Source organism: Palaemon carinicauda, chromosome 7 (genome assembly GCF_036898095.1).
Source record: "Palaemon carinicauda isolate YSFRI2023 chromosome 7, ASM3689809v2, whole genome shotgun sequence".
Taxonomy (NCBI): domain Eukaryota; kingdom Metazoa; phylum Arthropoda; class Malacostraca; order Decapoda; family Palaemonidae; genus Palaemon; species Palaemon carinicauda.
The window spans coordinates 91,205,142-91,211,335 of record NC_090731.1 but is presented as its reverse complement, the minus strand read 5'-3'; the positions used below and the strand labels follow the sequence as shown (position 1 = coordinate 91,211,335).

At 37.2% G+C, this 6,194-nt stretch overlaps 1 pseudogene; it reads left to right on the top strand.

Annotated features, from left to right (window-relative positions):
• Window positions 1-987: 987 nt before the first annotated feature.
• Window positions 988-3,050, top strand: LOC137643745 (uncharacterized; annotated as a pseudogene).
• The last annotated feature ends 3,144 nt before the right edge of the window (window positions 3,051-6,194 follow it).

The window sequence follows — 6,194 nt, the reverse complement described above, 5'->3', positions numbered from 1 at the left end:
TAAATGAGAATAAGGAATTAATGAAGAAGTTTTTGGGTACTGTACCTGAGAATGTTGCTGAGTTTATTAATTTGAAACGTAAGGAGAAGATGAGGTGGACGAAAGAAAGATTGACATGGGATGATATTTTAGAGATAGTTGAGGATTATGAGTCGGATAGGTGTATGAAAGAAAGTAAATCTGTGAGTGTAAGAACTGGAATGGAGGAAAGTGTTGCAGAATTTGTTAGTTTTAGAGATGCTGTTATGAGAGGACCAATGAGGGTAGCTGATAGTGCAGTGGATAGGAGTGTTAGGGCGAGTAATCTAGGAATACATGTACGGACAAATGAAGGGTTTAGGCAAGGGAATCAGGTTTGGAGAGATAGGAGTGTTAGTGTGCAGCTAGGTATGTCAGATAGTCGCGTCTGTGATGAAAAGTGCTATAGGTGTGGAAAGGAAGGTCATAAAAAGAATGAATCTAGATGGGCTCTAGGTGCTTGTTTTGGATGTGGTGAGGTAGGGCATCGTATTAGTGAGTGTAAGAAAGAGAAAGTGGTTAAGTGTTATCGGTGTGGTATGCCTGGGCATATAGCGAGTGGATGTAGGAATAATCGTACGAATGTGATTTGCGGCAATTGTGGTCAGAATGGGCATTATGCGAGGATGTGTAGGGAACAGCGTACTACTATGAGATTCAGGGCCTCTGTAACACGGTTTTTTGGACTTTGCTCCTTATCAAAGCATCGGATGTAGCTGAAAGTTATATGTATATTTTACAACCACACACAAATTTTGTCAGCATTATCAATAACCTAAACCCGATAGTTTTAATTTTTATAGAGTAAAAATGATCTAGCCGACGCCATGGCCAGTGATAACGAGCCAAGAGTCGAAAACATTCATTACGTAAGCAATGTAAACACCTTTTGACAAAATTTTGCCCCGCCCATCCACCAGACACCCAATCACCTTGTTTCATCGGCTCTGAAACCCATAACAGTCAAGAATGGCTAACAGGATTTGGAATTGCCCCCGTGGTTGCAAAACTGCATTTGTCTCACGACTTGCAACTTTATACAGTCAAGAGAAACCCCGTGGCCATATTTACTATAGCCTGAATAGGTAATTATTCAGTTTCTAGTTTAAATCCAATGTTTATGGTCTGATTTGTATTTAGCGTAAAATGATTATAATACTTGTAATGTCATTCAGGCTTTTGAACATTTCCATTAACTATTCACTATGCCACCAAGAGAGAGAGAAAGAGAGAGATTGTATGTAAACAGTCTTTATATAACTATTTTTGTTAAAATAAGAATTTTGTGCTAAAATCTCCATCAGACCAACGGATCATCCGATATAATTTTTTTTTCTTCTTCTTAGGCCGTGTTGGCTATGTTTTGGGCATGACTGCAGGTGCAGTGAGGGTCACCGTCAACCGTGCCTCCAGTTCCGTTCCTTCACCATCGTCAGGATCATAAGTGCCGCCTGTCTTTGATAACTTTACGATTGGTGCCATTCGTCGCTGTATCCACAGAAAGTTTGCCGTAAAGGAGCATTTTACTGTTGGTTCCTTGACAAATGACCTCAAAACAGCTGGCATTATTCTGGAAATGACATCATGGGCTTCAGTACTTCGACTCTTGCATTCTATGGGATTCAAGTATAAAACTTCCCAACGTAAGATGTATGTAAGGAAGGAATCTCTGGAAATTGTATGGCGCTGGATAACTGCTCTTCGTGATCTACGACGCCAGCGGGAGGAGGGGAGAGTGGTCGTTTACGTAGATGAAACCTGGTTCACGACGAGGATGGCCCACAACAGGGAATGGGCAGACACTACGCAGGATATCACCAACCCCACTTATAATCGTCAGGTTCCTCCTGGAGAAGGTGAGCGTTTTGTGGTGGTGGCAGCTGGCACGAATGAGGGCTTTATAGATGGTTCATACCTGTTCTACCTGGCCAAGACCAATCAGGGAAACTACCATGGCGAGATGAATGCAAAGTTGTTCAAACAGTGGCTAACGACGCAACTTCTGCCATCCATTCCCGAGCCATCTGTACTTGTGCTTGATAATGCACCATATCATAGCACACTGCTCAAGGAGAGTCGATGCCCCACATCAGCAACCAAAAAGGCAAATCTCGTCAGGTAATTATAATAATTATAATGACTTCCAATACATATATATATATATATATATATATATATATATATATATATATATATATGTGTGTGTATATATATATATATATATATATATATATATATATATATATATATATATATATATATATATATATACATATATATATACATATATATATATATATATATATATATATATATATATATATATATATATATATATATATGTATATACATATATATATATATATATATATATATATATATATATATATATATATATACATATATATATATATACATATATATATATATATATATAAATTGTTCGAAGAGTCAATTAACCTATTTTAATGGGAACTTGATCAAATTGCACTTTATTGCTTGTACTACATGTAACAATTTATCATCTATTTTTAAGGTATTAATGTTCTTTTATGTTCTCTCGTCAGGTGGCTAGAACAGCGCAGGATATCGTTCCGACCTTCTGCCACACGCTTGGAGCTGCTGGCTCTTTGCCAAAAGAATCGGCCGGAGCGAAGGTATGAGATTGACAACAACATCCGTGAATAGGGCCATGAGGTTGTGCGTTTGCCCCCCGCTCACCCCGAGCTCAATGCAATTGAACAGGTGTGGGGGTTCATGAAGAGACACATACGTTGCTCCCTCCGTCGATTTACTCGATCTGACCTGCAGGACAGGTTGGAGGAAGCCAGGCTTTCTGTTACCCCAGATGTGTGGGCAGGAGCAGTTCGACAATCCCGTCATTTCGAAGAGGAGTATTGGGAGTCGGACAATATCCGAGAGACAGTAGAACCAGTCATCATTAGCCTGGCCAGTGACGATGAGGACGGGGAAGATGATCTTTTCCTCGAGAGTGATGATGACTGCATTTTGTAAATAAATCATGAATGGTTTTAGGAGTTTTATTTTTACATCTAATGGGAATTTATAGAAGTAAAGTGAACATAATTAATTTATCCTTTGAAATAATTACTACATGTAGCAAAACAAATAGTAGTAAAGATAATAATGCTATGAAGGAATGATACCATACTTTATCTTTAGCTTCAACATTGGCAATAACATACCCAGTTGCCATAATTTGTCAGCTTAATGAAATAACCTATCATCTAATGTTAAACTTAATTTCTGAGGAGGCCATGGCTTATTGCACAGTGAAAAAACATGACAAAGACTTTATGAATGGCGGAACGATACATAAATGTGGGTGGGGTATCTGTGCTAGCTTAGTAATACTACTGTAGCAGTAGTGCCGCAACAGTAGTATACATGAATTAAAAGTTTAGGCCAACTGCTGGGATCCTTGAGGATCATTTAGCACTTCTTACAACTACTCGAGAAATGATTTTTTATTGCCAGAATTAAAATTTTCTGATCCAACAATGCCCATGATAGCCTTCAGTGTTATCCTGAATTATAACGAAGCCAAAGTGGGTGGAGCCTCATGAAGTCATCATTCTGACGATAATTATTGGTGAAGATTTAAAGCCAAAATACGGTACCGGCTATTTTTTTTTTTTTTACAGTAAATAGGTAGGTAGATAGACAATAAATAAAAATTGCTTGACATTGGATATAGCAGTTATCAAATCAAGCTTGTCTACTACGTTTTTGAAAATTACCAACTATTCCCTACACCTTGTCAATCTGATTGTGACCTATAAAGTACACTGTAATTTCTTAGAAAACTGATTTTGGGAGTTAGACTAATAATCGAAGTGTTTTTGTATTTATTAACATATTTTGTTGGTTTGTTCCTTATGACAATTATCTGTGGAGAGGTTTCAGAGTTCATAAAGGTGTACTGCTTTGCTTTTATTTAAAATTTTGTGTCATTGTTGGCAGAGGTATAGCCTTCGTTACGTATAGCCAATCATCGATCGAGAAAGAGGGAAGAAATGCTGTCATAAGTTACGTAACGAGTGCGTTCGAAACCTTTTCTCTGAGTAACTTGGCCCGTCTTCAAAAAAACGTCACTTTTACATTATAAGTACCAAATTTATTCAACCTACGTAATGCAGAATATAGTCAAAATTTATGTGTAGATATAATGTGCATTCTGAATAAGCGTTATATTTATGAAATTCATAGATAAAAAATTATTGCAAAAAAACCGTGTTACAGAGGCCCTGAATCTCATAGTAGGTGTACTGAATGTGGTGTAGATGGGCATATAGCTAGGGTTTGTCAGAAGAAGAGATTAAGCCGGCCAGGATTTTCGGGAAACTAGGTAGTCAGAGGGTTCAACTGGGTGAGTCCTCCTGTGTGTTGAAGGAATAGGATCAATGTTCGTGAAAATGGGATGAATAATTGGTTGGAAATGAATAAGTATGAACCTATATGCATGAGAAGTTAGGGCTAGAAAGTAAACAGTTAGTGTTAGTTGAATATAGTAAAAAGAAGCGTTTGAAATTTTTAAGTGAGGAAAAAGTGCAAGGGAAATTTATAGGTATATGTAGGAATCCGAATATGCATGACAAGGGTATAAATGTACAAGCGAGTGTGGAAGATAAATGTATTAATACAGATGAATCATGTCTGAGTATGAATGATACCTATAGTGTGTGTAGTTTTTCATTAGATGATGTAAAAGAAAGTATGTCGAATGCGAGTATGAGAGATAGGAGAATGATAAGTAGTTTGAATGAATCTTTTATTAAAGTAGAAAATGGTTTTGATGAAATGGATGAATTGCTGACAGAAATAAGTGAGATTTTAGGGGCAGATGATAGGGAGGTAGATGGGATAGTGCATGATATATTAGATGATAGGAGTACAGATGAGAATCAGAATAGGACATTGAATGATAGCGATATGGAAGAAGTGAACGAGAAGGTATATGAAGGCCTAGTTACTCGAAGTAGAGGTCCTGTTCCCGACTGCGACTGGGTTATGAAAAAGATTAGGTAAGTGTTGTGTTAGACAGATTTGGCAAAGTAAGGGGGGAGGAATGTGGAGGATTGATTTTTGTTTTATTTTTATCTATTTTTTGTTTGCCAAATCCAGAGAGAGAGAGAGAGAGAGAGAGAGAGAGAGAGAGAGAGAGTGAGAGAGAGAGTGTGATTGTGTCAGGGAGCGAGAGGTAGTTAGTGTATCGATAGTTTGTTGTGAGAAAGACTGTTGGTATAAATGAGGTTGTTTGTTTATATTTTTAGCTAGGTTAGGAGAGTGGTGCATGTCTTGGGCGAATGATTATTTTTTATTTGACTGCAGCTAGAGGCAGGTATAAATGCTGGACTATCATAATTCTTATTCTTTTACCAGCGTGGAAGTGTTTGATTATTTTTTGAGTAGGTACAGTTTTATTTATCTTTGCTTGTCCTGATTGTGAATGATAGGAACAGTTTATTATTTATCTTTGATTATAGTGCGATAGTTTAGTTAGTTATGAGTGTTCGTAAGTGTTTTTTTTTTATTCTGCAGGCCGTAATTCATCCTTTGGAGAATTATTTTTTTTAAGCTGACCTGGCCTGTAAGTGATTGTGTTAGACTGCTCTTTTGGATTGCCCAACCGTTGATGACCTGGCCTGTTTATTACAATTAAGTACGATGATAATGATGGTGACGACAATTATGACCACCACTAATTGACTGGAACTGAATATAGTTCTGTTTGCCACAGATTGGTGGCTATGCCGAGAAAGGCTGATCGGTTTGTGTGCGGAGACAGTTTCCGCATTAATAAACATACAATAATAAATATATTTGGTTGTGGTGCATCTTAGTTTTAAGTTTTGATATTTTTCTCAGGGTTTATGCAAATGTGATATTTTATTTATTTTGTATGTTAAGCTATTTTTTTGTGTTAAGCGTTTTAGTTTTAAGAAATATAGTTTTTAGGTTATGTTTTGTTTTATGTCCTTTTTGTCCAAGAGTCCCGCTGCTGATAACGTAAGGGGAAAGTTTGTGCTGAGGAGACATTTGTCTGTTTAGAGTGATCAAGAGTGTGAGGGTTGTTATTGCAATATCCCGCCACACCCTGAGGCTAACAAAGGATAATGGTATGCTTTCTGAGTCGAACATGGGCAAGGATGCAT